At 46.3% G+C, this 22,045-nt stretch overlaps 1 long non-coding RNA gene across 1 annotated transcript; it reads right to left on the reverse strand.

The window, feature by feature from the left end:
* Positions 1–2,003: 2,003 nt before the first annotated feature.
* LOC115067956 lies at positions 2,004–17,203 on the reverse strand. The gene is made up of 3 exons (XR_003847316.1): positions 16,648–17,203; positions 5,271–5,398; positions 2,004–2,937 (listed from the first exon to the last, which is right to left on the reverse strand). It is a non-coding gene; the product is annotated as an uncharacterized LOC115067956 (long non-coding RNA).
* Positions 17,204–22,045: the final 4,842 nt, after the last annotated feature.

Genomic DNA, 22,045 nt, shown 5'->3' on the forward strand with positions numbered 1-22,045 from the left:
TTTTCTTTTTTTTTTTTTTTGGTCTTTTTGAGACAGGGTCTCCCTGTAGCCCCAGCTAGCCTGGATTCACTATGGAGATCAGGCCAGCCTCCAACTCACAGAGATACGCCTGCCTCTGCCTCCTGAGTGCTGGGACTATAGGTGTGCACCACCATGCCCAACTCCCAGTCCTTTTTTTTTTTTTCTTGAGATACTGTCTCAAGAAAAAAACTCAAGCTCTGGCCTCAAACTCAACTGCCCTCAAACTCAACTGTGTAGACCAAGCAGACCTTGAATTTGTTACTCTCTTGCCTCAGCCTCCTGAGTAGCCAGGATTATAGATATGTGCCACTAAGTCTGGCTTCAAATGAACATTTATTTTATTTTTTTAAATATTTACTTTTTTTTTTAGTCTTTTTGAGACAGGGTCTCCCTGTGGCCCCAGCTGGCCTGGAACTCGCTTTGTAGACCAGGCTGGCCTTGAACTCACAGAGATCCATCTGCCTCTGCCATTTATTATTTGTAATCATATGTATGGTGCCATCTCTATTTTACTTTGCTTTTAAACACATACTGGTTTATTTTACCTTTTATTTTAATAATTATTTATTTTGTTTTTTAATTAATTTTTTTCAATGTGTATAAGTATATTGCCTGCATGCATGTAAGTGCACCCATGTGGTGCAATGCCCGAGGAAGTCAGAAGAGGTTGTTAGATTTCCTAGAACTGGAGTTATAGACGGTTGTTAGCTGCCATGTGGGTGCTGGGAATCAAACCTGGGTCCTTTGTAAGAGCAGTCAGTGCTCTTAACCTCTGAGCCATCTCTTCAGCCCCTACTTATTTTGTTTTTTGAAACAAGGTCTCCTTATAAACTCAGCTGTCCTGGAACTCACTCTATAGACCATGCTGGGCTTGATCTCACAAAGATCTACCTGCCTCTGCCTCCTGATTGCTGGGACTAAAGGCATGTGCCACCATACCCATCTTATTTATTTATTTTTATTCTATGTGTATGAGTGTTTTGCCTGCACTTATGTAAGTGCACCCAGGTCATGCAATGCCCATGAAGGCCAGAAGAGGGCATTGGATCCCCAGGAACTGGAGTCAAAGATGACTGTTAGTAGCTATGTAGTTGCTGGGAACCAAACTCTGGTCCTCTGCAAAAGTAGTCAGTGCTCTTAACCACGGAGCCATTTCTTTAGCCCCTATTTTACATCTGTGTGTGTGTGTGTGTGTGTGTGTGTGTATGCATGAATCATGTGGCGGTTCACATGTGACCCATATGTGTATGCATGAACCATGTGGAGGTCCGAGTTTGGCAACCCACAGGAGTCAGGTCCCTCTTTCCACCATGTGGTTTCCAGGGATCAAACTTAGGTTGTCAGGTTTAGCAGCAGGCACCTTTACCCACTGAGCCATCTGGCTGGCCCTAAAAAGGACATTTTATTTTATTTTTAAAAGATTTATTTTTATTTTTTATTTATGCATATGTATGTCTGTGTGAGTGTATACATACATGTGTGTAGGAGTGCCCTCAGAGGTCAGAGGAGGGCTTTGGATCCTTTGGAGCTGGAGTTACAGGCATTTGTGAGCCTCAAAACACAAGTGTTGGCATCAGAACCCAGTGCCCATGATTGAGCAACAAGTGCTTTTAACCACTGAGCCAGCTTTCCAATAACTATATTGGGCACTTAAAAAAAAGATTTGGGGGCTGGAGAGATGGCTCAGTGGTTAAGAGCACTGATTGTTCTTGCAGAGGACCCGGGTTCAATTCCCAGCACCTACATGGTGGGCTACAAACCGTCCTTAACTCCAGCCCTCTTCTGACCTCCATGGCATTGCACAACATGGGTGCATTCATATACACGCAGGCAATACACTCATACACAAAATAAAAATAATAAGTAAAATATTTTAAAAAAAAGATTTGGGGGCTGAAGAGATGGCTCAGTGGTTAAGCACATATATGACTCTTGCAGAAGACTTGAGTTCAGTTTCCAGCACCCCTATCAGGTGACTCACAACTGCCTGTAATTCCAGCTCCAGGGGTATCCAATGCCTCTGGTTTCCTTTGGCATCTGTACTCTTGTGTACATGCCAACACACAGATACACATAAATAAAACAATTTTAAAAAATTTTTAAGTGTGTGCACGTGTGTGTGTGTGCATATATGACTCAGTGTAGGCCATGTGTGTGCTGGTACCCATGGAAGCCAAAAAAGGGCATCAGATACCCTGGAACTAGTGTTATATGTAGGCACTTGTGAGCAGCCCAAATGGATGCTGGCAACCAAACTCAAGTCCTCTAAAAGGGCAAAGAAGCGCTCCTGACCACTGTACCATCTCTTCATCCTTAAAATGGACATTTTTTTTTTTATCTTTTTGAGACAGGGTCTCCCTGTAGCCCCTGTCCTGGAACTCACTATGTGGACCAGGCTGGCCTGGAACTCACAGAGATCCGCCTGTCTCTGCCTCCCAAGTGCTGGGATTAAAGGCGTGTGCCACCATGCCCGGCCTTAAAATGGGCATTTTAAATCGCTAAGATAGAAAACTATTATTTGCCATAAAGGAGAGGTTGAAGGATTGGGTGGAGACATGGATCCATTGGTAGAGTGCTTGCCGAGCATGCATGAAGCCCTGGGTTCACCCCCCAGCTCACGTAAAACCAGGCATTAGTGGTGCACAACTATGATCCCAGCACTTGGGTGGAAGATAGAGACCAAAGGGTGATGGGTGGACTGGGGCCAGTTTGGGGAAGATGTAGGTGGATGGATGATTCAGGAGTTGCAGCTGGCCTGTGCTCCTCTTGGGGACCCTCCCCTTGGGGACCCTCCTCCTGGGGACTGGGCATCTCTCTTCTCTGGAGTCTCCGGGGACCTTGGCACAGATCTTCATCCACAGTTTGTGTTGACTATGCCAGGAGAGGCAGGAAGGCCAGCTCAGCTCGGCAGTGGACCTATGGGTGCAAAGAGTGAAGGAGGGGGCATAGGCCATATTTGGTGGCAGGTCTGGGCTGGTCCCTTCCTATTTCCTCAAGTGATCCTCACCACCACCCTGTGAACCTCAGGAATAAACTGATATCAGAGAGCAGAAGGAACCTGCCCAGGGTCACACAACAAACAGATGGAAGTGGAACCCAGGTATGGTCCCAAGGCCATGATGACCCACAATTTCAGGAGTCTAGTGAGACCCAGGGTCTTGGCCCTCCCTCCCTGTGGTGGGAGGAGCGAGAAGGCAACCAGCTGACAGCTGGTTGGGGCCCTTTCCTTGTTTCTGACTTTGAGTGACCTTAGGCTGCAGTGGGCCCTCCCTGGGCTCGGTTGTATAATTACGTATAATTGCGGTTTTCTATTTGTGTTTAGAGCAGGGACATGCTGAGATCTCCAAACTTGCTGGGATTCCAATTTTCTTACCTTCAAGCTATGAACTGAGGAGAGAGCCCCAGTTTGGCCTGTCTTGGACTGAACTCACTGCTGAGTCATCTAGCCCTGTTCAACCCACCTTCCTTTTGGCATTCCATCTTGTTGGCCTGCCTCCTGCAGGTCTAGAAGCACCAGGAGGTCAGAGAGGCAAAGGGATTCTGTGTGTGGATCCTGGCCACTGCCCAGCCCTTCCCTTTCTGAGAAAAGCTGGGGGTTGGGGGGACACAGTGTTCAGCAGTTGCATCAGAAAGCCTTGCACAAGACACCCTCCTGGATAGACATAGCTCTGCCCCCAGCCCCACCCCACCCTCTGGCCCCAGTGAGGCTTCAAGACAAGCTGGCTTTTATGGAGTGACGGGGAAGCCTGGCCCTCCAGAAATGATGGATGGGAGGTTTGGGGCAGGTATTAAGAAGACTCAGGCAGGCTTCTTGGCGGCCACAAGGCACTCCTTAGGGGAGCTGGAACCAGTTCCACCCTGTCTCTTTCTGGAAAAAGGGGGTACTAATTCAGGGTCTTAGACGTTGATTGAGCCCTGATCTTTGACTCTAATCATAGACTGAGCCCTATTGCCTCTTCACTCTGACCTCACACCATGGGACAGTCTGATTCCTAATGGTTGACATTAGCCATGACAACTCTGATTCCACTCAAGCTAAGCATAGGCTTGGTCACAGACTGTGCACCCAGCTTTTCCCATCCTCATCCATGTTCAGAGTTCCAATTCTAGCTTCTAACCGAGTTTTGAGACTTGAGGAAAGTTTAGTTCCATCTAATCTGACACTCGTGACCTCAGATCCCAGATAAACCCAACTCTAGCCCAAAATACTCTCCTTAAAGATACTCTCCATCAGTTTAAAAGGGCGTAGGATTTGGCACCAAGAGCTTGAAGTCTATTGCCTGCCTTCCTGTATGCTGGTCTTCTCCTCACAGATAGGTCAGTTCCTGCTGACTACCCAAGCCTGACTCAGCAGGGTGAGGTGGGAGTGCAGTCAGGCAGAGCCACTGGGATGGATGGGCAGGTGCTGAACCAGTGCAGGAAGGATAGGGATGGAGTTCTGAGCTGTGGAGAGGGGGTGGGAAGCCCCAGAGCATCCTGTTCCTTTCCATAGTGACACTCTAAATGGCATTATGCATTGTTTTGTTTTGTGTCTTTCCCCTGTCTAAACCATAAGCTCCATCAGGGCAGGCTCCATCGTTCTTGGCTTGCCAGTGCATCTCTAGCACCCAATTCCATGCCTGGCATGTGGAGGTGCTTGGGAAACAGAAGCTAAAAACATTCCATTCAATCACCCACCTCATCATCTACACATTCAACTTCTCTGGGTTCTTACTTCTCTCCATCTTCCACCCACACTATTCAGCAAGCAGCTGAATTCATTCATGCATCCTTCTTTCCAGTAGCAATGATATATGTATATATTCACTCAACAGGTATTCACTGAGCACCTGCCACTTGTTAAGTACTGTTGTAAAGGCTGGGGATACTGCACAGAGGTTAACATAAAAACAGTGCTTACATGCCATGGTAGGTGCTGGGGGAAAGGTTATGGAAGAGTGGGTGAAGACAGCATGGGGACTGAGGTACGGGGGAAGGCCAGTCCAAGAACACCAGAGGGGAGACTCTCTGGAGGACAATCACTCAAGCCGAGGCAGCTGTTGCAAAGATTCCCAGGGCTATACGCTTGGAACAAGTAAGAGGGTGGCAGCGGTAAATGAGATCAGAGGAAGGTTCAGAACATGTGGAGCCTTTGAATGGACTCTGGGGAACAGTAATGAGTCTTGGATGGGTTTAAGCAAAGGAAGAATGTGGTCTAACATTTTTTTTTTACAGGGTCTCCCTGTAGCCCCAGCAGGCCTGGAACTTACTATGTAAATCAGGCTGGCCTTGATCTCACAGAGGTCCACCTGCCTCTGCCTCCAGAGTGCTGGTACTAAAGGCGTGCGCCACCACATCTGGCCGTGGTCTGACTTGAGGGAGCTGTGCTTGGAATGGACTGCAGGAAGAAAGAACAACAGACAAGGAAGCAGATTTTAAAATAATTCCAGCTGTGTGAGTGCTGCAATGGGATTGGACTCTGGGGATACAGATGCTTTCTCCATCTGTGATGGGGTTACCCCTCCATAAACTCATAGTAAACTGAAAATAGTCTAAGTCAAAAGTGCCCTCAATAGGACTTATGAGATGCTCAGAGTGTGTTTTAGTTAACTTTCTATTGCTGTAGCAAAACACTGACCAAAATTAACTCGGGGTGGAAAGGGTTTACTTGGCTTACACATCCTGATCACAGTTCACCATTGAGGGAAGCCAGGGCAGGAACTTAAGGCAGGAACTTGGATGCAGAAGCTGAAGCAGGAGACCGCAGAGGAACACTGCTCACTGGCTTGCTCCTCTGCCTATGCTCAACCTGCTTGCTTTTTTTTATTTTTAAAAAAATATTTTATTGGGGCTGGAGAGACGGCTCAGTGATTAAGAACACTGGTTGTTCTTGCAGAGGACCTGGGTTCGAATCCCAGCACCCACATGGCAGCTAACAACTGTCCATAGCTCCAGTTCTGGGGGAATCAGATAGCCTCTTCTGTCCTCATGGGGTGTTGCCTGGCACGGGTGCACTTACACACATGTAGGCAATGCACTCATTCTTTTGGTTGTTATTGAATAGATAGCCAAGCTCTCCTCCACAAAAATCTCTTACATATATTCCATTTTATTATTATTATTATATTACTATTATTGAATGTATCACCTGCATGTGTGTAAGTGCACCTGTGTCATGTAATGCCCAAGGATGTCAGAAGAGTGTGTCAGATTCCCCTGGAACTGGAGTTATGGTTGGTTGCATAGCTGCCATGTGGGTGCTGGGACTCGAACCCTGGTCCTCTGCAAGAGTAGTCAGTGCTCTTAACTGCTGAGCCATCTCTCCAGCCCCCAACCTGCTTTCTTATACATCACAGGACCTGCCTAGGTGTGGTACCACTCTCAGTGGGCTGTACCCTTACATACCACTCAACAATCAAGAAAAAAACCTCACAGACCTATCCACAGGCTAATCCGATAAAGAAAGTTCCCCAACTGAGGTTCTCTCTTCCCCGTGTCAAGTTGACAGTTGAAGCTATCCAGCAAGACTGACCACTTGCCAACTTGATGCAAAAACACAAACCTTTCCATTTCTTGTCTCCCAAATCTCATGTTAATAGTAATATTACATTATAAAACATAGTACAACTTTAAAAGTTGCACAGTCCTTAAAAATTCCAATACTTAAGAGCTCAATGTCTCTTTAAAATAATTCAGTCTCTTAATTATGGGCTCGTATAAAATAGAAATAAAAGACAAGTTAAATATTTCTTACTCCAAAAAGGAAGAATCAGGGTACAATCAGATCAAAGCAAAACCAAAATCAAACAGTATAAATAGACCTGTGTCTGATAGCTGAGGCTCAATCACAATCTATGGTGTTCCAAAGGGCTTGGGTAGCTCCATTGCTCTGGTTCTGTGATCACAGCACACACAGCTTGTTTTGTAAGCTCAGACTGGCCCCAATCCACAGCTGCTGCTGGCCTTTTGTGGTTGTCCTACCAACCATCTCCAATATGCCGGGGTCTCCACTGCAACTGAGGCTGCACCTTCACCAGTGGCCTCTCCTAGTCTCTCTCGATACCAAGCCTCAGGTTCTCTCCATGACCCCTTCAATTATGCCAAAACAAGTACCGTGTATGGACTCTTACATATTACCAAGCTTGGCTTCTAGCTTAAGATACAGCCTTGGCTCCCTCTGGCCACAGCTTCTGTGTACTGACCCTTGAGGAAATCTCAGATTTTACTCCAGTGATGCCAGTCTCTTGTTAACCACAGCCATTTTCTTTTAGTCCCAGCTAACCAGCACTGATGATCCCAAGAATGTAAAGAAGGTTTCACTTCCACAGATTCTTAATCCAAAATATATCACACAAATGGCCTGGATAGCATCTTTGAGTGACTCTCAAATTTCTCTCTGAAACTTTAAAAGCCAGGCCTTTACATTTCTCCAAGTCAGCTCACTAAGCTCCAAGCACTCAATGAATTTTCCACTCAAAAGTTCTAAATGCTTCCACAAGCCTCCCCAAAACAACAGTCAGGTCCTCACAGCAATACCCCATGATCCTGGCACCAACTTCTATTTTAGTTTGCTTCTCTATTGCTGTGGTAAAACACTGACCAAAATCATCGGGTGTGGTGGCGCACACCTTTAATCCCAGCACTCGGGAGGCAGGGGCAGGTAGATCTCTGTGAGTTCAAGGCCAGCCTGGTCTACACAGCAAGTTCCAGGACAGCTGGGGCTACAGGGAGGTCCTGTCTCAAAAAGACCAAAAACAAAACAAAACAAAACAAAACAAAACAAAACAAAACAAAACACTGACCAAAATCAACTTTGGGAAGAAAGGGTATATTTTACCTTACACTTCCATATCACAATCCATCTTTGAGCGAAGTCAGGCAGGAACTCGATACAGGAACCTGAAGCAGGAACTGAAGCACAGACCATGGAGGAACGCTGCTTACTGGCTAGCTCCCCTGGCCTGTGCTCAGCCTGCTTTCTTACACAAAACAGGACCACCTGCCCAGAGGTGACACCACCTACCCTCAACAATCAAGAAAACGCCTCACAGAGGTATCTACAGGACAGTCTGATAGAGGAAATTCCAAACTGAGGTCCCCTCTTCCCAGGTGTGTCAAGTTTACAAATGAAACTCTCCAGCACGGGGGTAAAAGTGCTTGCCACCAAGCAATGCAAGCCCGACACCCTGAATTCAATCTCCGCAACCCACATAAAGGTGGAAGGAGAGAACGCCACAAAATTTTTCACCACGGCACATGTGCTCCCCCCTCCATCATATACACAGTAAGAATATATATATATATATATATATGTCTTTTTGAGACAGGGTCTCCCTGTAGCCCCAGCTGTCCTGGAACTTGCTGTGTAGACCAGGCTAGCCTCAAACTCACAGAGATCCACCTGCCTCTGCCTTCCGAGTGCCGGGATTAAAGGCATGCACTACCACACCCAGCCTATAAAATATTTTTTAAAAGAAAGATCTACCTGCCCCTGCCTCCCGAGTGCTGGGATTAAAGGCATGCACCACCACACCCGGCAAGAATATATTTTTAAAAAGTTATTTGCCAAGCTGGAGAAATAGAGATGCTCATGAAGGTTTCATGGGGGTTTCTCTTGTCCTGACTGATGACTGTCCGTAGTTTGCCTCCCTGAAGGCAAATGTGGAGGAGGAACTCACCTTGGTGTTGGGAGGTGGCACTGCTGGAGCAGATGTGGCTATGGCCAGCATGGAGACTCTGTGGTGGCTGCAGAGAACAGTATTGCTTCCTCTGTGCTTCCTCCCTCCTCCTCTACTCACACAGGATGGGCTCTCACGTGTCCATAATGTCCCCATCTCCACACCCAGCAGGTCATCTGGCTCCCTTCTTTCCCTGTTCCTCTTTCTGTCATTTAACATGTCCTTGGCTCAGGGATTCTGGAAGTCTGGGCTGAGTTGACATCCTGCCTTTCTGTTGAGTCCATAAGTTATCAGATAACAGAATCCTAGACTATCTGGCCTGGTTCTGCCCTCCTGTGGAGCAGTGTGAAGGAGTGTGCGGATATTGGTGTGTCTGGCAGGAATGGGTGTAAAGGAATCACAACAGACCTAGGCTCAGTCTCTCCATAGCCTCTAATTATCTGAGTGATGTTGGACCAGCCCCTTGACCTCTGAGTGTCATGTCTCCTGCCTATTCAGTAGAGACAGCAATACAGGAGCTGATTCTTGCCAGCTTTGCTCAGTCACCTTCTACACCCACTTTATTCTCTGGACTCCAGCTTCAGGTCCTTTGTTCTAGCCCTGGAACCTGTCAAGCTCTCCCTGTCTCAAAGCCTTTGCTTCTGAGGTCCCATCTTTCCAGACTCCTTCCTCCTTTTCCTTCTCCCCCTCCCCCTCCCCCTCCCAAAAAAAATCCTCCTTCCCCCCTTCTCCTCCTCCAACAAGTATGGCAATTTTTAATTAAAGAAAAACTTCCAGGCTCACTTTTCGCCAGTCTGTCCTGCGATGCTTCTAGCAATAGCAGAATCTCTTGGATCAGCACCACCAGTGTGCAGACTCTGTAGTATTTTCCACTGGTTGTGCCCAATTCACAATTATTGCCTATGTAGTAGTGATGGACACAATTTTGGCCAACACGGCATAATATTCTATTTCAGAATTCCTCAAAGCTGGGCAGTTCTTGGCAAGAATGACCAATTTTCTTTGCCCTGTCTAATCATCTTCAGAATCTGTTTGCACATACTTTCCACTTTTCACAAATTGGAGCCTAGAGTTATCAACTCCAGAGACTTTTCTGTCTTCTTTGCAGCAACCATCTTCCTGTGTTAGGTGCAGGCCAGTTCCAAGCCAAGAGCAGTTGCCAAGATGGCCCAGGAGTGAGAAAGGAAGGAGTCCCAGCTCTGTACTCTTTTACTCAGAGGACCTGTCATAATTTGACATGAGCTTATTTAGGTATTAAATTGCATATTATTATGGTTTAATCCCAGCACATCAGAGGCAGAGACAGGCGGATCTCTGTGAGTTCAAGGTCAGCCTGGTCCACATAGTGAGCTCCAGGCCAGCTGGGGCTACAGGGAAACCCATCTCAAAAAAGATTTAAAAAAATAGATATTGTCTGTCCCTTTTGCCCCCACTAAGACCTAAGGACCTGCCCTGCCCTGTACATGCATGGGACCTGCTGAGTATTCAGTAAACATTTGTAGGATGAAGGTCTATAAACTGATGAGCATGGATCCTAAGAGCCATAAAAACTCAACATTGGTCTTTAGTATTCTTTTTTAAATATTTCATTTGTTTTTATTTTATGTGTATGAGTGTATTGCCTGCATGCAATGTCCTCAGAGGTCAGAAGAGGGCATCGAATCCCCTGGAATTGGAGTTGCAGATGGTTGTTAGTCACAATGTAGGCGCTGGGAATTGAACCCAGGTCCTTTGTAAGAACAGCCACTATTCTTTAGTATTCTTGAAGTGGGGTTGGAGGGATAGCCCAGCAGTTAAGATCACTGGCTGCTCTTGCAGAAGACCAGGATTTGGTTCACAGCACTTACATGGCAGCTAACAACCATTAGCAACTCCAGTTCCCAGGGATTTGACACCTTCTTTTGACCTCTAAGGGCATTGCACACATGTGGGGCACTTATGTGCAGGCTAAACACTCATACACATAAAATAAAAACAATTTTAAAATATTATTTATTTATTTATTAGTCTTTTTGAGACAGGGTTTCCCTGTAGCCCCCAGCTGGCCTGAAACTCACTTTGTAGACCAGGCTGGCCTCGAACTCACAGAGATCCACCTGCCTCTGCCTCCCAAGTGCTGGGATTAAAGGTGTGTGCTACCACCCCTGGCTGTTATTTTTATTTTATGTGTATGAATGTATTGCCTGCATATGTGTAGGTATACCCATGTCATGCAGTGCCCTTGGAGGTCAGAAGAGGGCATCAAATCCCCTGGAATTGGAGTTGCAGATGGTTGTTAGCTGCTATGTAGGTGCTGGAAATTGAACCTGGGTCTTCTGCAAGAGCAGCTAGTGCTCTTAACCACTGAGTCATCTCTCCAGTCCCTGAAACAAATTTTTTAAAGATGTTAAATAGTATTCTGTAATCCTTTATTATTAATTATTATTACTGTTATTTATGAGGAATAAACCACGTTGCTGGCAATTTGTAGAGCAGATTAGTATCTCCTATAAGAAATGTTGGAGAAGCAGAGGGTAGGAGAGCCAGAGTGTGCTATTAGCAAGACAGAGCAGCGGAGAAGTTACCTCAGGCTGTTCTGTGGCTATAACTGAACACTAGAAACTGGGTTGCTTATAAAGAGTAGTGCTGGGGCTCGAGAGATGGCTCAGCAGTTAAGAGCACTGACTGCTCTTGCAGAGGACCTGGGTTCGATTCCCAGAACCCACATGGCAGCTAACAACTCCAGTTCCAGGGGATCTGACGCCCTCTTCTGACCTCTGTGTGCATTGCACGACATGGGTGCACTTACATACTTGTGAGCAATACATTCGTACATGTAAAAAAAATAATAAATATTAAAAATAAAGAGTAGAGCTTTTTGTGGCCCAGGTTCTGGGATCCATGATGTCACTTTGCACAACGACCTTCTTGTTCTGCCCTAACTTGAAGAGGGTATCTCAGGGTAAGACATTAAGATGAGGCAGAGCCCACTTTTATAACAAAACCACTCTGACTGGTAGCCATGAACCCATTCCTCCATCAGCCCATGAATGGATGAATTTGTTCATGAGGGGAGAACCCTTATAAATGAGCCCATCACCTCCCAAAGGTCCCACCTTCAAATACCATTAACATTTTAATTGGGGCATCACTTTCCAACACTTGAAATTTGGGGGACACATTTCAATCATTTCGGAAAGATTAGAGCTAAGGACAATAGCCGTGATGTGCTAAAGTCATAATTCACTGAGTCATTCTAATAAGCCTGGAAATAGGTGTTACACCTAAGGTTTTAGATTAGAAATTGGGGGCTCAGAGACATACCTAAGATCACGCACTGGTCAGTGCGTCACCAAAGCCCTCAGCACATAGCTAGGAGTGGTGGCTTAGGTCTGGGACCCCTGCACTTGGGAGGTGGAAATAGAAGGGTCAGGCAATCAAGGTCATCCTCAGCTGCTACATAGCGAGGCCAGCTTGGACTACATGAGACCAAAACAAACAGAGGCATTTAGTACATCACCTATAGACTGAGTGACCAATGTGTCATTTACAAATCTATCTGAACTTCAGAGGGTGTTTTCAGTGTTTGGAATTGGTGGAATATATCTGGGCACAAGTCATACCTGGGGCCAGAGCAGTGGTCTTTAGCTAAGTGTGTTTTCCCCATGTCTGAGGCTCCTGGTAGAGGAGAAGTCAGTTCATGCTACTGGGATTAGGGGTCTCTTGGGTGGGATGTTTTGTCCATATGAGGTCCAGGGTCTGAGTTGAGGAGGCCTTTGTTCTGTGACTGGAAGAAGAAACTTTGTATGGATGTCAGGCATGACATGGGGTAGACTCAGTGCAGGATGGTGCAGAATGGAGGCCTGAGAGGGAAATGTCTAGGCTGTACCTGTGCTCTTGGGGCATATGATGTGTGTGCTGGATAGCTTTAGTAGTCAACTTGACCTACGTAGGAAGAGAGAACTTCAATTGGGCAATTGCTTGTATTGGTTTGATCTTGTCTGCATGTCTGTGAGGCCTTTCTTGATTTGTTGAGTGATGTGGGGGGGCCTAGCCCACTGTGAGTGGCTCTACCCCTGGGCAGGTGGTCCTGTGTTGAATAAGAAAGCAGGCTTGCTGGGTGGGCGTGGTGGCACACACCTTTAATCCCAGCACTCGGGAGGCAGAGGCAGATGGATCTCTGTGAGTTTGAGGCCAGCCGTGTCTCCATAGTGAATCCAGGCCAGCTGGGGCTACAGGGAGATCCTGTCTCAAAAAGACCGAAAAAAAAAAAAAAAAAAGAAGAAAAGAAAGAAAGAAAAAAAAAAAAGCAGACTGCCCAGGATGGTGGCGCATGCCTTTAATCCCAGCACTTGGGAGGCAGAGGCAGGAGGATCTCTGTGAGTTCAAGGCCAGCCTGATCTACATAGTGAGTTTCAGGCCAGCTGGGGCTACAGGGAGACCCTGTCTTAATATAAAAAAAGAAAGTAAAGAAAGCAGACTGAGCACAGGCTAGAGGAGGAAGCAGCACTCCTCCAAGGTCTATATTTTGGTTCCTGCCCCGAGCGCCTGCCCTGTCTTCCCTCCATGATGAATTATAAGCTGAAGGTGAGACAAGACCTTCCCTCCCCAGGTTGGCTTTGGTCAGTGTTTTCTCTCAACAACAAAACCAAACCGGGACAGTGCGACAGATACCTTGCTAGACAGACAGGCACACACACACACACGCATACACACACACACATACATACACACACACACATACACACACATGCATACACATGCATACACACACATACATACACACACATGCATACACACATACATACACACATACACACACGCATGCACACACATACACACATGCACACACACATACATACACACACATGCATACACACATACACACATACATACACAGATACACACACGCATGCACACACATACACACATGCACACACACATACATACACACATACACACATACATGCACACACACGCATACACATACACACATGCACACATACACACACAAACATGCACACACATACACACATGCATACACACACATACATACACACATACACACATACATGCACACACACGCATACACACATACACACATGCACACATACACACACAAACATGCACACACACATACATACACACACATACACACATGCATACACACACATACATATACACACATGCACACACACACATATACACATACATATACACACATACATACACACACATACACACATGCACACACACATACATACACATACACACACATACACACACACACCACTTCCTGCTCCTTTAGATAGGCCAGTCTTGTTCACACAGGTCAGGTCATTTCACAGCCCAGCAGTCCCACAGTCACCAGGCTGCTAGTATCATCCCAGCTCTCACGGTTGAGCCAGCAGTGCCAGGTTCATGTGGTAAACCAAGCATCCACAGTGCCAGGCCGGAGCTGTCTCAGGGCAGGCACTTAAGATTTCTGAAAAAGCTACCCAGCACAGTGGCTCACATCTGTAATCCCAATACTTTCAAAAGTGAGGCAGGAGGTTGGCCGGGAGTTCCAGATGGACCTGGACAGCATAGTGGAACTTGTCTCTCAAAAACGATAGCATCAACAACAAAGATCTGTGAGAAAGATGAATTCATGCTTTCCTTCACTCCTTTATTTACCCCTGCCTGCTGGCCTTTGTTTGTGTACTCCCTTGCTGGGGCCTCCTGGGGCCAGCAAACTTCCCTCCCTGCAGGCCCCTCCTTCAATGATACTTATGCACTGGCTAAGGGCACAAAGCACAGTTACAAGCCAAGTCCTGCAGCTCCTCCCCTGCCAAGCAGGTCAGGTCCTCAGACCCTGCCCAGGTACACTCCCCAGAGGACATTCTGTTTTTCTCTCTTTCTCTCTGCCCTGAGCACGTATCCCAAGCCGGATGCTTATGAAATCCTGTGAGTTCTTCCTTCACCAGGACCCTGATGGCCTGGTGCCCAGAGCCTGACTTTGGTGAGGCTGGGACAGGAAGCTCCCAGCCCTGCTGACACCAACCCAGTCTGAGACTGGGAGGGAGGCCAAGGTCACTGTCTATTCACTCAGATAAACCTGCACAGCAGTAGAGACCACCACTGGGTGGTGCCAAGTCTATTCACTTTTGTATAGTAAGTGCTCAATAAACGTAGCTACTAGAAAAATTAGTGGCAGAATAAAACTAAGTGCAGTGCACAGTAAGTGTGTCAGCGTGTCCACAGTTCTCATCCTAATAGCTGACATATTTGTGGGTGTGCGTGTGAGTGCATCCTGGGATATGACATGCTTATTGAACTTGTGTCTGATTTATATCAGAATGCTTGTGTCTGGGAGTTTGCATGGGGCTACTGTTCATCTCTGGCAATGCACAGCATTCCACGGTGGCATCCAGAGGGTCTTTGAGCACCTGACAGGGGCCGAATAGATACATGTGCTGCCTGTGTCTGTGGACCTCTCAGGAGTGTTTGGTAGTATGATAGCATTAGCAGGTTGGTGAGTCGGTAGATGCTGTGGAGTTGTTTCTGTACCTGTGGGTGCCAGAGTCGTGGGACGTTCTGGACTTACATAATTTTGGTTCAAAATTTAAGTCTGCTAGATATTCAGTGTTGGACAGGATGTTTATACAAACCATGCTCTGTCTTCTCAACTGGAGATGGGGTACCCACCTTCAGATGTATAAAGACCCAAATCTCTATAAAGTACTTAGGACAGAACCTGGGCCAGCCAGGGCTATATATGTCACAGGGTCTCATATAGCTCAGGCTGGCTTCAGATTCACTATGCTGTCAAGGATGACTTAGAAATCCTGATCCTCTTGCCTCCAGCTCTTGAGTGCTGGGATTACAGGTGTACAGGACAACACCTGGGTTATGCTGTGCTGGGACTTGAACCCAGGGCTTTGGGCATGCTAGGCAAGCACTCTCCTAACTGAGCTGCATCCCTAGCTCATATGCCACTACCATGTCATGCTCTCTGAATCTGTCTATCTGTTTTCTGTGATACAACACTGCATCAACCCATTACAGTATTACCCTGACCTGATGTCAGTCTGTGGTCAGGACTGTCCATTCCTCTAGACCATGAGTCCCTGGAGGGCAGGGTTCTGTCTGTTCATCTCTAGTTTTAACCTGTGTGACTTGGTTTTCTCTCTTTCAGAATAGCTTGAATTTAAATATATTTGAGGCTCTAGACAAAGCTCTCAGTGAAGCTCAAACAATCTCAGTGAATTAGTGTCCTTGTTGTCCCCCTTTAGAGAAAAAACTAAAACGAAACAAAAGCAACCACAGAAAAAGTGGCTCAAGTCAGGCTGTGGTACATACTCCTAATCCTAGCATCAGGAGACAGAGGCAGGAGGACAGTCAATCAAATCAGCCTGAGCAATGTCTCGGAAAATAAAAACAAGAGGCTGGAGAAATGGCTCAGCAGCTGAGTACTTTGTGCTCTTCCAAAGGACCAGAGTTCGGTTTCCAACACCCATAATCCAGTGGCTCACCAGTTCTAGGCTCATTGACCTATAACCCCCAGCTCCAGGGGATCTGATGCCTTTTTCACGGGCAGCCCCCTACACACGTGTCATACACACATAGAGACATACACACACATAAATCTTTAAAAAGTGAAAAAATGAAAATGAAACTAAAGCAAAAACTGGGGTTCAGAGAGAGTAAGAGATTCCTTAAGCTCACAGTGTCTAGAACCCTGACCTATTGACAAACCCTTAGAGCTGCTGCTTCTCCCTCTCCTCCCCCCACTTTCCCCCCACTGGTTTCCCAGCTCAGCCAGTTTGGTTTTGCCTCTCCTTGTCTCTCTGTCCCACCAGAAATCAGTCAGACCATCCTCTCTCTAGTCTGCCTGGGGGTTAGGCAGAGAGTTTTTTTTTCTGAACTAATCCAGTCCCATGGATTTACAGGGAAGGAGGGGAGGGGAGGGCAGCTTCCAGGTGGTGTTCTGGTTGAGCACTCTGGTTACCTTGTTAAAGAGGCAGAACGGGGATGAGGTGTAACTTAGTGGTAGAGTGTGTTTAAGGCTCTAGGTACAATTCCAAGTACTGAAAAAGAAAGAAAAGAAAAAGATGAAGTACTGTCTAGGACCAGCTTCCCTCCAGTCTCTCAGGTCCAACAACCTAAGGAGCTACGATAACATTGGAGAAACACAAGGGGGAGCCCCAAGAAGCTTAGCCTCCTGGCACTCAGCCTTGTATTGCCTGCTGTTAAGAGGAATACTCTGCTAAGGTCAATAGTTCAAGATCAAATCTTCTACATTTCAGAAGCCAGTCATAGTGGTATATGCTTGAAGTCTGAGCGCTGGCAGGCTAAGGTAGAAGAATCAGGAGTTCAGGGCTGTCCTTTATTACATATTGAATTTGAGACCAACCTGCATTACATGAAACCCTGCCAAAAAAGAGAAAGAATGAAGGGAGAGAAGGAGGGAAGGAGGGAGGGTGCTGAGTGTATTGTGGTGCACTGTAATTTCAGCACTTGGGAGGCAGGGGCAGGAGGATCAGAAGTTCAAGGTCGTTCTTGGCTATACATGGAGTTTCAGGCCAGCCTGGGCTACATAAACCTGGTCTCAAGGAGGGTGGGAGGGAGAGTGAGAGACTCTCAGCAGTTAATAGCTTGCTGCTGTTCCAGAGGATCAAAGTTCAGCTCCCAGCACCCATTTCCTGAGAGTCACAACAGCCTTTAACTTCAGCCAGGGGGATCCTATGTCCTTTTTTGGCTTCCCCAAGTGTGTGTATGTATGTGTGTGTGTGTATGCATGCGCACACACAAATAAATAATCTTTAAAAGAGATAAAGAGTTCTTACGAAGCTTAACACTATACACAATTAATACAATTTAAAAAATAAAAAGCATTGTGGGGCTGGAGAGTTGGCTCAGTGGTTAAGAGCACTGGCTGGCTGCTCTTGCAGAGGACCTAGGTTCAATTCCCAGCACCCACATGGTGGTTAACAACTGTCTATAACTCCAGTTCCAGGAGAATCTGACACCATCTGCTGATCTCCACGAACACTGCACAGTACAGGTGCAATACATACATGCAGACAATACACTCATACACATAAAAATATTTTTTATAATTTTACTTTTATTTTTAAATTCTATTTGTTATTTTTATTTTATGTGTATGAGTGTATTGACTGCATATATGTAAGTGCAGCCTGTGTCGTGCCATGGAGGTTAGAAGAGGGTGTCGGATTCCCCTGGAACTGGAAGTTAAGGTCAGTTCATAGCTGCCATGTGGGTGCTGGGAATCAAACCCAGGTCCTCTGCAAGAGCATCCAGTGCTCTTAACTGCTGAGCCATCTCTCCAGCCCCCAAATAAAATATTTTTTTTAAAAAATGAAATAAAAAGTATTGTAATAAAAAATTGCATTCACATGGTTCAAAATTAAACATGAGTGAGGGACTAGGTATGTGGCTCATGACGGAACACTGGCCTAGACTGAACCAGCCCTCCTGGCTTTGAGCCCCTGAACTCCCTGAAAGTACCCAAGATCATGGATGTTTTATATATATACAAGGGAAGTTAAACAAATGGTAGGAAAGCGTTCGAGGCTCTGATCCTTTTCTAATGGTATAACTCGACTCAGTCCAGATGGGCACATGAAGAGCTGTGTCGCTGTCCACCAGTATGCTGGTGCATAAATGTGCCATGCTTTCAACTAGCTGCCTATCCATGAGTGCCTACATTGTTTCCAAGTGCTTTCTGTGGCAGTCTGATAGTATCCTAACACTCAGAATCTTGCTATAGACACACCTGCACGCAGGTGTGAAGGGCTGTACCAATTCTACCCTGTGTCAGCTTCCTAGGGTTTCCAGGACAAAGCATGGCTGACAAGGGGGCTTTGAGCAACAGAAATGTGTTCATACAAGTAGACTGTAGCAGGGCAGCACTCTGTAAGCTCAGCCGCTCCTTGCTTCTAACCTCTGGTGGCTGTGGGCAGCTGTGGCTGTGTCTTGGCTTGTACGTCTTCCTCCTTTGCCTCTGTCTTCTCACGTCTCTTTATAAATGGACGTAATCTGGACTAATGTCTTTAAATTAACCTTTGCGAACTCCATGATCCTTGTCTTATGACAGGATATTTCTCTTGGCAACCTCAACTTGGTACTCCACCCAAAAATAATGAATGAATGTGAGTATGCTTGAGAATTAACACAGCACAGCGCTGGAAGACAACACACCCATCTCCACTGTACACAGTGAAGACTGGGAAGGATGTATGACATTGGGTAAATGAGATATTCTAGAAAGAGGGATGAAAAGGCAGAAAGGTCTATTAAGATGACGATTTAGGCAAACTTGTACTTCCCCAATAAATCTGGAGAAACCAGTTTGAATAAAAATGCGAGTGAGGCCTAGCTTGGGAGCAGTTCCAGAAGACAGTTCCAAGAGAGATCTGGGGGAAGAAGGAGTGTCCTCTGAGTTTGGACCCACACTTAAAAAATCAATTTAAGGGTAGCTGGAGAGATGGCTCAGCAGTTAAGGGCACTGGGTACTCTTGCAGAGTGTACCTGGGTTCAGTTCCCAGCACCCACATGGTAACTGGCAGCTGTCTATAACTCCAGTTCTGGAGATCCAACCTCCATGGACTCTTCTGATCTTCACGGGCATCGCATGCAGGTGCTGCACTTACAGGCATGCAGGCAAAACACTCATACATATAAAATAAATAAAGTAAATGTAAAATAAATGTAAGAGTCAAGCTTTTTTGTTCAGGTAATTGCAGTGTTGGCTTAGTAATGCTGCATTCAAATGGCCACCTTCCTTCTGTGTGCAAATTCCCTCTTTTAGTAGGGATGCTGGTCACAGGAGGAAACGCTTCTCCAATACAGTATGACCTCATCGTTACTTGATGACATCTGTGCAGACTCTATTTCTAGGCTGGGTGTGGTGGTGTACGCCTTTGATCCTAGCACTTGAGAGGCAGAGGCAGGTAGGTATCTATGAGGTCCAGGCAAGCCTGATATACATAGGGAGTTCCAGATCAATTGGGGCTACAGGGAGACCCTATCTCAAAAAAAGAAAGAAAAAAATTATTTCCATATTAGGTGGCCCTGACCCTGGGTGACCTTGAGAGTGTGTTTCTTCACTCTTCAGCCCAGTCATATTCCCATTAGCAATGTTTGAGCATGAAAAGGGCCTTCTCCACAGTTCCAGGGGATTTGGGTGACAGATGGCAGGTTCAGGAATTGACATGGGTAACTGGATTCTGCTTCTCTGCAATGGGGTGCACTGTTGGACTCGGCTGTGTGGAAGCCTGGCAGTTACTAGGTTATGGATGAGGGCTGGCTTCTCGTGTGGCAGCTGGGAAAGAAAATCCACGTGGCGTAGATGTTCTGGACTATGAGTCCCTTCAGTTTCCTGGGTCATTTAGTCTTTTCAGTAGTATGAAATCCTATCCCTGGGCCTGACCTGTGTGGGCACCAACCTGGAGTGTCTAGGTCAGAGGTCACATCCTCCCGGGGTTAAGTTCTTCCCCCTGGAATACATTGTTTTGCACACTATTTAGCCAGGTTTCAAAATACTATTTTTTTGTTTTGTTTTGTTTTTGGTCTTTTTGAGACAGGGTCTCCCTGTAGCCCCAGCTGTCCTGGAACTATGTAGACCAGGCTGGCCTTGAACTCACAGAGATCTGCCTGCCTCTGCCTCCCGAGTGCTGGGACTAAAGGCGTGTGCCACCACGCCTGGCTCAAAATAGATACTTAAAAGAAAATTTATTATTTTTATTTTATGTGTATGCATGTATTGCCTGCATGTAGGTAAGTGCACCCGTGTTGTGCAGTGCCCAAGGAGGATAGAAGAGGCTGTCAGATCCCCTGGAACTGGAGGACAGTTTTTAGCTGCCATGTGGGCACTGGGATTCGAACCCGGGTCTTCTGCAAGAACAGCCAGTGTTCTTAACTGCTAAGCCATCTCTCCAGACCCTGATACTTTTTTTTTTAAATTCTGTCTCTCATGCAGCCAGCTGGGCTCAAGCTTGCTATGTAGCTGAGGATGACCTTGAACTCCTGATCCTCCTGCCTCCACCTCCCCAGGGCTGGGATTACAGGATACACCACCATGTCTGCTTTCAAATAGTCTCAATGCATGTGCATGTGTGAGTTCATCTATGTGTGTATGTGAATTGATGTCACTTGTAGGTATGTGCACATGGAGGTCAGCTTTGGGTGTTGTTCCTCAGGACAGCTGGTCACCTGTTCAATTCCCAACACCCACTGCAGCTAACAACCATCTGTAACTTCAGTTCCAGGGGCTCCAATGCCCTCTTCTGATCTCTGTGGGCACTGCATGACATGGGTGCACTTACACACATGCAGGTAACACACTCAAACACATAAAGCAAAATAATTTTTAAAAATTTAGATTCCAAAAAATTTTCAGATTTCTAATTTATCTGAAAAATAAATCTGTTGGGGCTGGAGAGATGGTTCCGTGGGCAAGAGCACTGGCTGCTCCTGCAGGGACCCAGGTTCAGCTCCCAGCACCCACATGGCAGTTCACAACAGTTCCTAACTCCAGTTCCAGGGGATCTGACATCCTCTTCTGACCTCTGTGAACACTGCACACATGGGTATACTTACAAACATGCAGGCAAAACACTCATACACATCAAATAAAAGTTAATAAATTTTTAAAGAAGAATATGTTAATATCATGTTCACATTCTCACCTGGCAACAATCAGCTGGGTACATCAGGCTGTGTCCCAGCTCTGGGCCTCCAAGCCAAGAGTCACCAGAGTGGACTGGGCTGTGGCTCTGAATCCCATGCCTGCTATTTACTAGCCGAGCATCCTTGAACAAGTTGCTTGAATGTCTCTTTAAGCTTCAGTGCCCACATCTGTAAAACTCAGACTGATATTTTTTGCAGGGTGGGGGACATTGTTGAACTACAGCTTGACCTCAAACCTAATAATCTGCCTGCCACAGCCTCCTGAGTCCTGGGAGTGCACATGTGCATGTGTGCTCTAAGAACTGCTTCATCCAACAAATTCTTACTATCTTCTGTGTGCCAGGCACTGTTCGAGACACTTGTGTGTAAAGATCTTTGGTCTTCCAGGGCTTACATGTGGCAAGGGTAGGCAGGCTGTAAGCAACCTGGTATAACAGATGGGCAAACTCTAATGTATTTAAAGGTGATTCATGCTATGGAAAATCAGAACCAAAATCAAGGGTATACAAGGAATAGGGAAATAGGGTACGGTCATGTTTCTAAATGGGATGCTCACTGACAAGGTGACTTAGAAAGGAATTTTATGTGTATGAGTGTTTTGCCTGCATGTATGTAAGTGCATCACATGTGTACAATGCCCACAGAAGCCAGGTCCCCCCGAAACTGGAGTTGGAGAATAGGAGATAGTTCTG

The sequence above is a fragment of the Nannospalax galili genome, unplaced genomic scaffold (assembly GCF_000622305.1).
Source record: "Nannospalax galili isolate Female #2095 unplaced genomic scaffold, S.galili_v1.0 scaffold2568, whole genome shotgun sequence".
Taxonomy (NCBI): Eukaryota; Metazoa; Chordata; class Mammalia; order Rodentia; family Spalacidae; genus Nannospalax; species Nannospalax galili.